We start from the raw sequence: 16,288 nt of genomic DNA on the forward strand, positions 1-16,288 counted from the left end.
TTTAACTGCTTTCTCTGACAGTGAGAAACCAGGCTCTCACGATCCACAATATATTTACTTATTGGCTTCAATACACATAAAGTAGTTTCGGAGTACTAATCCATATCTGTGACAGAAACAACTACTAAGTAAAGTATTTGTGCTCAATTATTTTTTCTTTGGCTTTAGAGGATATTAGTGTGTATAGAGTCAAAATATTCTTTTCCAAAGTTACTTAGGTTGGTCTTTTCTGCTGCCACCCCCAGTATGGTTATGTTGTTCAGTACAGTTAGGTTTTTGTGTATATTTCATTTGGGGCTCTCATATTTGTTGATTATATTTTGTTCATATTTTTAGTATATGAAACGTTTGCATGGCTCTAAAAGTCAGAAATATATAAAAAGGATTGCTCAGAGAGGTGTCCTTACCCTTTCCATCCTATCCCCATCCACTGCCTGTACCTAACCAATCTGATTAGTTTTTGGTTTATCCTTTTTGTGTTTCTTTTTGCACAGTTGAGATGCAGAGACCACATTAGGGTGAGGAACTCACCTTGGGCACAGTAATTAAGGCCGGGGGGGGGAATCTGTAGTCAAAATAAATAAGATTTTAGGGGTGCCTGCGTGGCTCAGTCGGTTGAACATCGACTCTTGGTTTCAGCTCAGGTCATGATCTGAGGATTGTGGGATCAGGCTCTGCATTGGGCTCCGCACTCAGTGTGGAGTCTGCTTGGGATTCTCTTTCTCCCTCTCCCTCTGCCCATCCCCCACTCATGCTCTCTTATCTCTCTCTAAAATAATAAATAAAATCTTTAAAAATAAATAAATAATATTTTAATACAATATTTTTTAAAATAAAAATTAATGCAAAAAAATCTGTGATGACAACATACCAAATTTTTAAATAAATATGACCACAGAGCTGAGCCATATTGGAACCTGAGGCAAAAGGAAAAATGTGTGCCCTCGTGTACATTTCTTAAGTAGTTTTTAATGACTGATCTACCCCAAGAACATTAAGGCAGATGATAAAATATTGAAAAATTAAAAAGTAGGTAGACCAATACATTATTTTATTTATTTTTTATAGCACAACATATATTCCAAATGGACCAAAAATTAGTATCATTTACAATATCTTAAGATAAATTGCCTTTGAATGGGAGCTTCCTTTCCAGTACTTTGAAGTCTACAAGATGTATCTAGAAAATGTAACTGTGGAAAATGAAGACTGTTTAAATTGAATTGGAGGACTGTGGTTTTTCTTTTCAATTAATTATTGTAACACTGTCCTTGGGGCGGCTGAGAGAGTTTCATGTTTTCTTTAGACATCATTAGGCACCAAAGCTCTTGCAGGACAACTTTGATGCTATTATGAATTCTGCCATTTTGCCAGCACTGATATAGCTCTTGGGTCCACCACTCCATTGAAACTATTAACTCCATTCATATTCATTTTTGTTACAAATATTACAAAGGGGAGGTGCTTCTGGGTATTTAAGTTATTTAAGACTGTATATTTGATTTTCATAAATTGTCCCAGCTCATGGTGGCTGATGGCCACCTTGCATCACTGTTGCTCCTCACACCATTATTTTTAATTTAAATATTTTATTTATACCAAAACAGACTTTACTATAATTTTACTTAAGCTTAAGTTAATTAAAAATTATTTAAGATGGCCACTTGATCAAAAGAAATGATCAAGGAGCACCTGACTGGTTCAATCTGTAGAGCATGCACCTCTTGAGCTTGGGGTCGTGAATTTGAGCCCCACATTAGGTATGGAGCCTACTTTACAAAATAATAATAAAATAAAATAAGTGATCAAACGTGGCAATTCTCTCAACTGAAAACAATATGAACAAAGAAGTAGATTTTGAGAATATTTATGAGTTTGCTTCCATTAGAGCCAAGGGTGTATATGTTCCTTTTGTCTAAGCTCCACATGGCTCACACGGCATTGTTGAGCAGATATATGCATAGTTTCATATTTTCCCCTTCTTCATTACATGAAAGGTAGCATACTATGGGCACTCTTTACACTTCGCTTTTTTTCGTCCTAGAAATTGCTCCATGTCAGTTCATAGAGAGATGAAGAGATGCTGAGGGGAGTGACCTCTGAAAGGTCAACCAGAAGATACAATGTCCAACCCGGCAATTGTGCCATATCAGGGCCCGTTTGTGAAGAAGTCATGAAAGCGTCCCACGAGACCCAAGGCCAGCATTTGGGCATCTGCTACAGGAGAATAGTGATGGTAGATTAAACCACCACCATTAAGTTAGACCCTGATTTGCTTCCTCCCGTCTCTCCTTTCCATCCTGACTGGGGGCAGCAAGAAGCATAGAGAAGTAGGAGTGAACATAGTGAAGAAATAGAAACAAAAGACCACCCTTTTCCTTCACTCCCACAGGTTTCAAGCCTACATGGGCCTCAGAAGATTTCATCTACACCAGAAATGGAAGCTCTGACTTAAATCCACCCAGATTTTTTGCACCTGAAATGAGACTATTCTAACACCTGAAGTGACGGAAAATCTAAGTGGTCTGCTCAGTATACCACACAGATGGAGAATGGAGAATTGACCAAGTAGGTTTAAAGAGTAAGTGGTGAGAAAGAATAAAGCTACTTCCTGCTGCTCTCCCACCAAGTCCTGCCCATTAAATATGCCACATTCACAGCAGAACCCAACTCAGACTCACACTAGCCAGGGAAAAAAGATACAAAGCAGCATTCAGGTAGGATTTGATAAACAGTGGTATAAGGTGCCATCAAGGTTACTATAACTTAAATTCTCTCTGCTCCACCCTCATCAGCTCTGTTCGTGGTTTGAATTCCCTCATAAGACCAACACAGACAAATTTTTTGTTAATATCTGGGGCTGGGGGTTGAGAGGGTAGAGACATCCTTCATCAAACTGTCAAATAAAAGTCTCGGGATTTTCTCTAATTTAATTCTTAGGTCACAGGTTCCCCCTCACCCCCATCTATGGCCTGAGAAATGCTATGTGATGATTGTCTCAGGCCTAGGTTACCTGTTCATGTCATCCAGTCCCTGTGGGAGTAGATATGGAAGGAGAATTACAGTGAAGGGTTTAAGCCACTCAGAACCCATTCTGGAATTGAGGAAGGGGTTAGTCGTACCCAAGGCACGTGGCTAGAAAATTCAGGATCCGCTAGGTCATTCAGTGAATATTGAAGAGGCAACTTCAGGATATGAAGTGGTCCAGTTCCAGTAGCTATGTTTGTTGTTGGTTGAGTCTATTAATCTACTCTAAACAGTAATAATAGCAACCAGTTTTTAAGTACTTTTTATGGGCCAACCACTGTATTAAATAGTTCCTGTGCATCATCTCATTTAATCCTCATTACAACTCTATGGGGCTGGAGCTATTTTAATCTCTGTATTAGTTGGCAAGGCTTGCTGTAATGAAGTACCACAGACTGGGTGGCTTAAGAACAGAAATGTACTGTCTCATGGTTCTGGAGGCAGGGAGTCTGAGACTGAGGTGTTGGCAGGGATGGTACCTTGGCTTTTAGAAACATCTTCGTCTCTGCCTCTATCTTCATGTGTCATTCTCCCTGTGTGTGTGTGTATGTGTCCAAATACCCCCCTCTTTTTAATGTTTATGTATTTATTTTAGAGAGAATGAGCAGGGGGAGGGGCAGAGGGAGAGAATCTTCAGGCAGACTCCCTGCTGAGCATGGAGCCCGATGCAGGGCTGTATCCCATGACTCATGAGATCATGACCTGAGCCAAAACCAAGAGTCGGACGCTTAATCAACTGAGCCACCCAGGCACCCCCAAATATCCCTTTTTAATAAGGACTTCAGTTGTGTTGGATTAGGGACCCACCCTACTCCAGTATGACCTCATTTTAACTTAACTAATTTTATCTGCAACAACCCTATCCCAAATAAGGTCACATTCTGAAGTATTCGGGGCTAAGACCTTGACATAGGAATTTTTGGAGAACACAATCCAACCCATAACAATCCCCATTTTGCAGATATGAAAATGGGATTAAACAAGTTAAGTAACTTCCCCAGAACCATAGCTAGTGAAAGGGAGAAACAGACCTTTGCTTTCCTCCTAAGCCATGCGTTTACCTCTGCTGTTGGGCTGCCATCAGATCATTACCCAACAGACTATGCTTTCTACAAAGGGAGTGGGACCATTTAGCTCAGCACTTCTCTCCTATGTTAACCTGTTAGAAATAAAGAAAAATAATTTTATATAAATGCATAAGATGGGATAAAGATAATTGATCTGTCAGAACTTACTGCCTCTTCCCTACCATCCTCCTATATTTTCAGTCCTCCTGCCCAAAGAAGATTTTGAAAAACTTTCCTTTGAATTAAGAAGTGTACTTCCCACTATTTCACTTTGGCATTATCTGAAGAGACTTAAGAAGGTTGGTTGAACTGTATTTAATTGAAAAAGATGCCATGCACCGGGCGCCTGGGTGGCTCAGTCGGTTAAGCGTCTGCCTTCAGCTCAGGTCATGATCCCAGGGCCCTGGGATCGAGCCCCACGTCTGGCTCCCTGCTCAGCGGGGAACCTGCTTCTCCCTCTCCCACTCCCCCTGCTTGTGTTCCCTCTCTCGCTGTGTCTCTCTCAAATAAATAAGTAAAATCTTAAAAAAAAAAAAAAAGAGAGAGAGAGAGAGAAAGATGCCATGCAAAGACTATGTATGCAATATAAAATTGGAGGCTAGATCAAAGGATAAGCCTAAACTGCCATCTCCCCTCGACTCTTCTATTATCACATTTTTTTTTTTACTTTTTCTAAATTTTAAGTAGGCTCTATGCCCAACGTGGGGCTTGAACTCACAACCCTGAGATCAAGAGTTGCATGCTCTGCCAACTGAGCCAGCCAGGCACCCCTGTTATCACATATCTTAAATCCATTTTCTCATCATACCCTTGCTTGAGACTTCCAGCTGTAGGGAGGAGAGAACAGAGTTCAATGAGAGCAAATGTAAGGACCACCATAGGTGGGGATGATAATCAAGTGGCCGAGATGTACTGTATATGAGTTTCAGGATGTCCCCAAACAGCTTCCTTCAGGATGGAGAAATTTTGCTGCAATGAAGCTTCAACTAATTAGAAGAAGGGACTTCCTTCCATTGACCTCCAGTAATAAACTTCACCATGTTTTACTATATTTACATGGCTCTCTTTTCTCACAGTGAGTTTCTCAAGGGTAAGGAACTAATGTTACTTTTGCATGCTCCCCTAACCCATGGACTGGAAGGACAAAAGGAAGGGAGGGAGGAAATACTAATGCCTCTATATTAAGACTGTACTAAAGCAACTCACGCTATTTGAATTCTTTATCTGTTTTCTAGGTCTGATCATTTTTTCCCTTTTTTTTTTTCTGGCCTACTATATGACAAAAATTAAAAGAATCAATGATACCATCCACAAGCTAACCTCTCTTTAAGAATATTGCCTCTTTAAAAAAGTATTATTTTCTTTTGGAGAGGGTGGTATAAGTAGAATTAGTGAGCAGAAAGAATGATTGTATACTTGGAAACTATCTTTGCATTTTTTTATGAGGAATTATTCAAATAGGTCATAAGGATTCGGTCACTAAAGTTTAAGATCCACAAGAAATAAGTATGTATAATGAAGGTAGAAAATATTGCAAATCAGCTTTTACAACCCTACTCCAACCTCCTAATAATATAGGATGATCTTGGGAGCAGGCCCTGAGACAAGGATTCAAGCAAAGGTGACTGATTAGGAAGTGCTCCCAGGAAAAGCTGGCAGGAGTGTGGGAAAGTGGGTTGGGAAGGGAATGAAGCCAAGCCAGGGTGTGACATCTAGTGAAGTGCCATGGAGGGTAACTTTGGCTTAGTTCCACAGGAGAGCTCTGGACAGTATAGACAAGACTTACACTGTCCTGATGGGGACCAAGGGAGCTATCAGTGACTGGTTAAGGGCTGGTGTGTGTGTGTTGAGGGTGGGGGAGGGGAGTGGGAATTGTAAATTCCCAAACACTTTTGGCCCTCTGTGCCCAAAGGCACCATGGTGCCAGCAATGTGGGGGCACCCCTTGAACAAAAAGATGCAGGTGCTGGCTGTTGGAAGAAAAGGCACATGGGAGATGGTGCCCCAAAATTACAAAGGAAACTGAGGATATGGAGAGAATATGAGCAATTGCGCTACTCTTGTGTGCTTCACGCTAGATCCAAACCAGTGATTCTTCAGGAGGGTGGATCATCACAATTTCTAGCCAAAGAGATGTATAAGAGGAGATATAGTGGAATGAGCTACAGCCCCTGCTTCTATAGTTGGTCCTAAGGCTATAGTTGATAGTTATCATCTCCTTCTACTACCCACCTGTTCTAGATTCGCTCTCACCTCAGCTAGCACTTTCATTACTCTGAATTGCTTGCCTGTTGGGGCATTCTAGACCTTCACCCCAAGTGGCTTGAGCCTTTGCTTACTGTGTGCTTGTCAGGCCACGGTTCCTGAATTGTCCATTCACAGTTAAAACCAGGCATGGCAGCCTCAAGAGATGCCCAGTGGATTCCCTGAGTTACAGACATGTTTCTCCATTTTCCTACTATGTCAAAGCAATTCTATATCCCTATAGAAGGAAAAGGGTCGATTACTCCTGACAATGTAACTTTTTTCTTTGCTGATCTTCTGTCATGAGAAAGTCAAAGTGACCAAGTAGCAGCCAGAGCTTTAAGTTCAGTAGACTATTTATTGTCCCTTGATAGACAGTAAATAAAAGTTCTCTCCACCTACCCTACCCTCTCATCACAGGCCTCTAGATGCACCTAACCTTAAGTTGCAGAGATGAAAAGTACAGAGTCCCTAAGAAGGCCACTGAAAGTGGTGGACAGAGGACCACTCTTAGCTTTCATTCCTTGCCTCGTGGACCTATGTATTCTGTCTAATGGGAAAACAGCTCCATCTTAGTTCTGTGTCCTACTGATAAAACTAAATGAAAAACTACCACAACTCAATAACTCAGTATTTAAATTATAGGGTATCAATTTATATATAGCACAATTTATATAATAGCAATTTATATATATATATATCACATCTGAAGGTCAGTACCCCAGCCCTACAGAGTTATCTTCAGACTTAGTTGCATCTTGTAAAGGCCATTCCAATGTTCTATTAGTCTAGAATTTGGGGTGATGTGATATATGCTAAGACCAATATCTCCTATAGTTACATGTCCATCAATACTCCTCCAGTACCATAAAGTGGGCCTCTTGGTCCAAGGTGATATTATATGGGATCTCGTCTCAGCAAGTCAGACTCACTGGTTTTGGCAGGATGAAATAGAGTGGAAGGGGTCTAATATTACCAAATCACCACCAGGTAGCTGGTTGGGTGGATCTTGGAGAATGACAGTAGGTTATCATAAGTGTAATCAGTGGTAACTTCTGTTGCATTGCTGTTTCAGATATGGTTTCATTTCTGGAGTGAATGAACACATCTCCAGGACCTGCTATTCAGCTATTGATCTGGAGAATGCTTTTTCCCCCTTATACCTGTTAATTAAGACCATGAGATATAGTTTACTTTCAACCGGTAGGGCTAGCAATATATTTAAACAGTGTACCTCAGGACTATTTCAACTCTCAGGCTCTCTGTCATGATCTAGTCTGGAAGCACCTTGATTGCCTTTCTATAGGACATTAAGCTGATTCATACATTGATGATATCATGGTGCTTGGAGCTGGTACACAGGAAGTAGCAACTACTCTAGGTATCTTGGTAAGACACTTGCATACCAGAGCATAGGAAACAAATCCCACAAAATTTCAGGGGTCTGCCACCTTGGTGAAATTCTAGGGGTCCAGTGGTCTGGGACATATCAAAACATCCCTTCCAACATGAAGGACAAACTTCTGTAACTGTCCCCTTCTACCACCAAGAAAGAAGCACAATGCTGAGTGAGCCTCTTTGGATTTGACAGGCAACATATATCTCATTTGGCCGTGCTATTCTAACATATTTACTGAGTGACCCAAAAGGCTCCCAGGTTTCAGTAGGGCTCAGAACAAGTGCAAGTTCTACAGTAAGTCCAGGTTGTGATGCTGCTCCACCATTTGGGCAATGTGACCCAGAAGATCCAATGGTGCTTGAAGTATCTGTGGAACATATGGATGCCACATGGAGACGTTGGCAAGCCCCCATAGATGACTCATGGCTCAGACACTTAGGATTTAGGGACAAAGTTATGTCATCCTCTACAGATAACTATTCTTTTGAGAATGGCTTACTCTGGGCACTAGTGGCAACTAAAAATTTGGTTACCAATTGTTGTCTTACTCATCCAATCAAAGGTAGACATGCATAGTGGCACTTCATTTTCAGATGAGATCAGGCTCAGGTAAATTCAGAAGACACCAATAAATTTCATGAGCGAGGGACCCAGGTGCCCATGGTCCTCTTCTCACTTTCCTGCTCCTTTCTTTCAATCTGCATTAGGGCAGATTATATTTCCACAGATGGCCACAATAATATGTCTTATTCCATGTAGTTTTCTAGAACCTTGACACCCTTCTTTAAGAAGTGGAGTCTATGTATCCTCCCCTTGAACCTATGCCTTGACCAACAGAATTAAGGCAGAAGTGATGTTATGTGACTCCCAAGGCTCTTGGAACACTCACTCTTGGAGCCTAGCCACCATGAGCAAGCCCAGGCAACCTGTGGAGGTGCCTACTTGGAGAGGAACAGAGGCCTAGCCTACAGTCCTGGCTACACCTCAGCCAACAACCAGCACCAACTGGCCAGCTGTGTGATTGAGCCAAATTGAAAGTACATCCTCCGGACTAACTCAGTTAAGTTTCAAAAACTGACTATTCAAACATGGAATACAGATGAGCCAGCCATGCTGAAGGCCCAAATAACATATTCACAAGCAAAATAAATTATTGTTGTCATTTTAAGCCACTAAGTTTTGGAGTGGTTAATTACATCACTGATACACTCATGTAAGGCCCTAAAGGACCATGTAGAAGAGACATCCTCTTAGTAGGTGGAACTCTAAGCAGTGTACCTGGTCATTTGTCCTGCCTAGAAAAAGAGATGGCCAGGGGGACAGATCTACCATGATTCATGGGTATTTGTCTGGCTAATTGTTTGGCTGGATAGTCAGGAACTTGAAAGGAACATGATTAGAAAATCGGTGCCAAGGAGGTCTGGGGATAGTTATATGGGCAGAGCTTTCCAAATGGGCACAGGATATGAAGATACTTGTATTTTATGTGAATGCTTATCAAAGAACAACCTCAGCAGAGAAGAATCTCAGTTATCATATGGGCAAGATGACCTGTTCTGCCAACATTAGTCAGCCTCTTTCTCCCATGACTCCTGTCCCTGCTCAAAAAGCTTATGGGAAAAAATGGCCAAAGTGGCAGAAATGGAGGTAATGCATGGTCATGGAAACATGGACTTTTACAGCCCCATCTGCCAATGGCAAATATAAACAATGAGCTTCCAGTGTGGCTCCATTTCCCCAAGGGATCAGTCAGTCATAAGATGTTAGATTGTTTTCATTGGATCGGTTCCATATTGGAAGGGATAGCATGTTGTTCTCAATGGAGTAGACACCTAACTCTCTATATAGACTTGCCTGTCCTGTCTACAATGCTTCTGCTAAAACCAACATCCATGGACTTAACAGACATTTTCACTGTCATAATGTTCCATAATGCATTCTTCTGACAAAGGAACTTCCTGGCAAATGAAGTGACGCAATGGACTGATGCCCGTGGAACTCTGGTTCCATGTTTGTCATCATCTGGCAACATTGAATGGTGGGATGGCCTGTGAAGATTCAGCTACATTCTCAGCTAAATGGTAGCATCTTGTTGAGCTGGAATAATGTTCTCCATTATGCAGTATATGCACCAAATCAATGACTAATATATAGCCAGGATTTGTGGAAATCAAGGAGTAAAAACAAGAATGGTTAATGGGAGAAAAGCCCCTTCCATTTCCACCCCTAGTGATCCCTAACAAATGTTTTGCCTCCCATTCTCTTAACATAGCTGGTCTGGAGGTATTAGTTCCCAGAGAAAGAAGGCTTCCACCAGAGGTTATAGCAATGATTTCATTAAACAGGGAATTGAGACTGCTGCCTGACCATTGTGGACTCCTCAGGCAAAACGGGAGTTTTTGTACTGACTAGGGTGAGTGATCTTGAACTATCAAAGGGAAATTGGGTCACTAAAATACATTGTGAGTAAGGAGGACTATGTGTGGAATGCAGTCATTTCCCTGGGATGCATCTTAGTTCTGTGTCCTACTGATAAAACTAAATGAAAAACTACCACATCTCAATAACTCAGTATTTAAATTACAGGGTATCAAAGGTGGAGTGTGACTCAGCTAGAGGAAGTAATCCTTTGCAAAAAAGATGGGCCTTTATATCCTGTTTTTGAGAGAGGGTTAGCATGCTTTTTATTGTATGAGGGATACTTGGAACATGTTAGCTAGAAGCATGATTTTGCTATTGTCTTTATTTGAAAGATAAATATGGTTGATAGAGGTAAGGTGGACTATGGTGGTTTTGTAGGGTACCAACCAGGCTAAACTGGAACTGTGTTACCTGGAATTCCCTTCCCTTAACTCATAGTTTAAGATTCGTCACAAGAAAAGTATGCCTGAGATTTGGAAGATGAGGGCAAACTAGCAGGCATTAGGGCCTGAAGATCAGTATGGGGGAGCTCCAGGTGTTGCTGCAATGTGCTTACCTTGTCCCTCATCTGCTGGCTCCTCCTCTGTATTTTCTCCTTCAGTTCCTCTGTGTCCTGGGCCAGGTGCACGGCAAAGGGTACCAGCTTCTTCTGCAGGTGATCCATGGCATCAAGGTTGGAGACTCTGAAAAACAGATGTGGGTTCTAGTATGTCTTCCTGTGTTCCAGTGTATCCCCATTCTCTCCTGCTTTGCATTCAGTTTTTATTTCCCACTTCTAGCCCTGTTGACCTATTGCAACTTTAGCCCAACACCAGGCACAAAGATTTCCATAGACTTCTTCATTGGCTGCTCTTTGTGGTCCCTGGCTAATGACTTCTCTCTGTTCCTCTAACTGTCCTCTTCCAGATTTTTCTGCCCCAACTAACCCTAACCTGACCCTGACCCTGACCCTGACCCTGCAAATTTCTGTTAAAAACAAGACAACAGGTGCAAAATAGAGTCACTTATGCTAAGCCCCTCATCACCAAACCAAGATTTAATTTAATTACAGTTTCAGGTCTCCCAGAAATGGAATCTTTATAAACCAGTCAATTAGGAATCTCCTGATCAGTGCTAGTTAGGTAATCTGTCTGATAGACCCCTGCCATCCCCTAAAGGAAAATAACCTTACAATAACCAACCCACTTGTTTGCCTAATATAACTTCCTTGTTCCTGCTCCCTTCTGCCTGTAAAAGTTTTTCATTTTGTACAGCTCCTTGGAGCTCCTTTCTATCTGCTAGATTGGATGCTTCCCAATATAAGTAAATTTTGGCTCAAATAAACTCTTAAAAATTTTTTCATATGCCTCCATTTATTTTTTAATATTTTATTTATTTTTTTAAGTACCTCTGTGCCCAACGTGGGGCTCAAACTTACAACCCCAAGATCAAGAGTCCCATATTCTATCAACCGAGCCAGCCAGGTGCCCTATTTTTTGATATTTTAAACACACTTAAATTTGGGGCTGCCTTCAGCTCAGATCATGATCACAGGGTCCTGGGATCAAGCCTCACATAGGGCTCTCTGCTCAGCGGGGAGCCTGCTCAGCGGGGAGCCTGCTTCTTTCTCTCCCTCTGTGATCTCTCTCACTCTTGCTCTCTCTCAAACAAATAAATAAAATCTTAAAAAAAAAGCCTGGGTGGCTCAGTTGGGTAAGCATCTGCCTTTGGCTAGGGTTGTGGTCCCAGGGTCCTGGGATCAAGCCCCATATCGGTCTCCCTGCTCAGCAGGGAGCTTGCTTCTCCCTCTGCCCTCTGCCCCTCTTAAATAAATTTTTTAAAAATAATAAAATAAAATAAGCACACTTAAATTTTAAAAAAATGTTTCTGAAATTCAAATTTAACTGGATGTCCTATATTTTTATTTGCTAAATCTGGTAGTGTTAATTGAGGAATAACAGACAGTGATGTCTGCTATTATATATAGGATTTTATATACATACTTGGTCTTTCATTCTGTCCAAAAAAAGAGATGGCCAGGGCTATAGATCTACAGTGATTCATGAGTTTGGTAGAATTAAACAAATCATCAATTTTGATCCTTAATGAAATAATAGGTCCAGTTCATGATCTCAAGGAACATTCATATAATTAGGAGAAATGTTTAGCATTTTTACAGTGGAGGGACCAGGGCCACACCACCTGAACCCACTGATCAATCTTAGATTCTCTGAAAGAAGGATAACAGACAACGGGATGCAGTAGAAAGTACACAAGGGTGCTCATGAGCTCCTGCTGTCAACAAACAAAATTCAGTCTAATCAGGTCTTTAGAATAGCTACCAGCTTTCAGGAAATACAGGGTATAGTAGAATAAGCTAGATGATATCAAGAAAAAACAATCAACCAAATACATAATGTGAAATGTTCCACACTTAAAAAAATAACCTGGTTTCTCCAACAAATCAAAGCACAAAAAAGATGAGTGAGGCCTGTGTCAAATAAAAGAAACTTATGAGACCACACAGCCATGTTTGGATTCGGAATCAAATAAACCAGTTGTAAAACATCTTTGAATATTGACTGGTATTGGATATCTCATGACTAGTCGAAGAAATGAGATCCACGATCACAAGTTTTATACATAATACTATTTCATTTTTCCCCCTCTCTCTCCTTCACTTACTACATTACATAGAGCAAGTTCAAATATTTAATACAGAGTTTATCATTTAGCACTTAGATTACAGGGTATCAATATGTGGTTATACTGGAAGAGGAATGAACATCACTGAGAGATGGATGCAGTGATGTTTGGGTTTCTTTTTGGGGATGAGCTCATTTTTGTTTGTATGAGGTATGAGTCCATTAGGAAAGTATGTTGATTCTGGCTATTATTTTTGTTTGGAAGATGTTTTTAAAAAGATTTTATTTATTTATTTATTTATTTATTTATTTATTTATTTATTTGTTTGTTTGTTTATTTATTTGAGAGAAAGAGAGTGAGAGAGCATCAGAGGGAGGGGAGAAGCAGGCTCGCCGCTGAGCAGAGAGCCCAATTTGGGGCTTGATCCCAGGACCCTGGGATCATGACCTAAGCCAAAGGCAGACGCTTAACCAACTGAGCCACCCAGGCGCCCCTGGAAGATTTCTTTTTTTAAGATTTATTTATTTATTTGAGAGAGAGAGAGAGAGCATGAGGGGGAAGGGCAGAGGGAGAGGGAGTGAGACTCTCAAGCAAACTCCATGCTGAGAATAGAACCCGACGTGGGGCTCAATCTCAAGACCCTGAGATCATGACCTGAGCCAAAACCAAGAGTCAGAATCTTAACCAATTGCACCACCAAGGTGCACCCCTTTTTTGGAAGATTTATTGACAGAAGACTACATACAGATGCTGTGTTCCCAAATGGGTGGACTGTAGCAGGTATTACAAATTGGCTCATTCAGCTCCATTCAGCCACTTTGTGTAATGGCTTGCTGTCTGCTAAAAACTGAAAAGCAAAATACTGCATTTCCCAGACTCTCTTACAGCTGTAATTTTTCAGATGACCTACCTTCAATCTAGCAGTGTGCCCATATGAAATGTGGACAATAAGAACCAGTATTATAAGACACAAACCATAATTCTTCTGCTTCTGCTAGCAAGATCATAGAGCCATTTGGACTTTCATGGCATTTGTAGTAGAAGACCCAGGGTCCAATTCCAGTTTTGTTGGGGGGTGGAGAGGCATCCATTTTAATAGTGTAAATCATGAGAAAAGCACTAGGAACCTAGAACTTGCAACTGTGATGACAACTTTCTTATTCCCAGCTTCCCAAAGATGGCAGGGGTGGCTGCCTTGGTGAGCCAGTTTCACACTGTGGTTCTGGAGTTCATTCCCGGGAGCTCATCAACTCTTCCAAATCTTCTAATGATTTAAAATAACTAGTAATAAATCTTGGCTTCCAGCTAGATTATGTTATCTACAATGGCACCTTGACCCATACAATTGGTAATACCTCGAGGATTCAAGGAAACACGCCCTTTCACATCCCGCTGGTTGGAACGTAAGTTGATATAGCCAAGTTTTTTGTGCCTTTAAAACTCATATCCTTTGATCCTATTATTTACTTATACAGATATATTCTAAGGAAATAATCAGAGATGCTCTCAAAGCTTTGTGGCACATACAATGACAATATTTGGCAGTTGTTAAAAATGTTTTAAACCATAGTGAATGACATGGAAAAATATTCATGATGTCATGTGAAATGAAAAAGGCAGTTTATATATATACATATTTCAGCATATGGGTGAAATGACATGATTCTTTGGATTTGTTTCAAGATATTTCAGGAAAAAAGAAAAGCAAGCCAGTAGAGGGAGAAATGAAATACAATTAACAAATGTTGATAATTATTGAAGCCAGGTGTTGGGCAGATGGAGATTCATTATAGTTTTCTCTCCTATTTTTATTTTTTTATTTTATTTATTTATTTATTTTTTAAAGATTTTTATTTATTTGAGAGAGAGAGAATGAGAGAGAGCACATGAGAGGGGGGAGGGTCAGAGGGAGAAGCAGACTCCCTGCTGAGCAGGGAGCCTGATGCGGGACTCGATCCAGGGACTCCAGGATCATGACCGGAGCCGAAGGCAGTCGCTTAACCAACTGAGCCACCCAGGCGCCCTCTCCTATTTTTACATATGCTTAAGAATTTCCATCATATTGGGGCACCTGGGTGGCTCAGTTGTTGGGCATCTGCTTTTGGCTCGGGTCATGATCCCAGTGTCCTGGGATCAAGCCCCACATCGGGCTCCCTGCTCTGTGGGAAGCCTGCTTCTCCCTCTCCCACTCCCCCTGCTTGTGTTCCCTCTCTCACTGTGTCACTCTCTGTCAAATAAATAAATAAATAAGAATTTCCATCATATTATGAGGAATTTGAGAAACAAGACAAAGCATCATAGGGGAAGGGAGGAAAAAATGAAACAAGATGAAACCAGAGAGGGAGACAAACCATAAGAGACTCTTAATCTTAGGAAACAAACTGAGGGTTGCTGGAGTGGTAGGGAGTGGGAGGGATGGGGTGGCTGGGTGATGGACATTGGGAAGGGTATGTGCTATGGTGAGAGCTGTGAATTGTATAAGACTGATGAATCACAGACCTGTACCTCTGAAAGAAATAATACATTATATGTTAAAAAAAAAAAAAAAAACGTAAAAAAGAAGACAGTAGGAAGGGAAAAATGAAGGGGGGGAAATCGGAGGGGGAGACGAACCATGAGAGACTATGGACTCTGAGAAACAGACTGAAGGTTTTAGAGGGGAGGGAGGTGGGGGGATGGGTTAGCCCGGTGATGGGTATTAAGGAGGGCACATATTGCATGGAGCACTGGGTGTTACACGCAAACAATGAATCATGGAACACTACATCAAAAACTGATGATCTAATGTATGGTGACTAACATAACATAATAAAATAAAATTTAAAAAAAAGAATTTCCATCATATAAAGCTTTAAAAGTTTAAAGAGAAAGCAAAACAGAAAATAAAGTGCATGCATAGTATGTGCTTACTTTTGTAGTGATATTAATATATACACATATACATAGAGAAGAGATTAAAACGTACGAGAAGATGAAAATATCAGTGGTTGCTAGAGGTTAGGAAGGAGAGAGAGATGAATAGGAGGAACATGGGGGATTTTCAGGACTATTTTTATATATCAAACTATTCATGGTAGTTTGATATATATCATGGTAGATACATGACCTTATACATTTGTTAAACCCACAGACTTGTACAACACTAAGAGTAAACCTTGAACTGTGGTTGACCATGATGTCTCATGTAGGTTCACTGGTTATAAGAAATGCCCCACTCTGGTGGGGGATGCTGATAATGGGGGGTGGGGCTGGATGTGGAGGGGGCGGGGAGTTTATGGGAAATCTCTGTATCTTCCACTTCATTTTGCTGTGGACCTAAAACTGCTCTAAAAAATAAACTCTATTTAAAAAAATACATCCAAGTGTGAATAGAAGTTATCCCTGGGTGGTAGGATTAGCCTGATGTTTATTTTTTGAATTCTCTATGTGTTATCAACATGTGTGTATGTTAATGGGTTCTGTTTAAATCGAACTAGCCAAGAAAATTTAGACGATACCTTGATTGG

General features: G+C 40.9%; 1 pseudogene; it reads right to left on the bottom strand.

The window, feature by feature from the left end:
* Nucleotides 1-1,250: 1,250 nt before the first annotated feature.
* LOC123835446 (ubiquitin-conjugating enzyme E2 variant 1-like) lies at nt 1,251-10,821 on the bottom strand (annotated as a pseudogene).
* Nucleotides 10,822-16,288: the final 5,467 nt, after the last annotated feature.

This window comes from Mirounga angustirostris, unplaced genomic scaffold (assembly GCF_029215605.1).
Source record: "Mirounga angustirostris isolate CCGP_5_RB_7025 unplaced genomic scaffold, mMirAng1.0.hap1 SCAF_7, whole genome shotgun sequence".
NCBI classification, from domain to species: Eukaryota; Metazoa; Chordata; class Mammalia; order Carnivora; family Phocidae; genus Mirounga; species Mirounga angustirostris.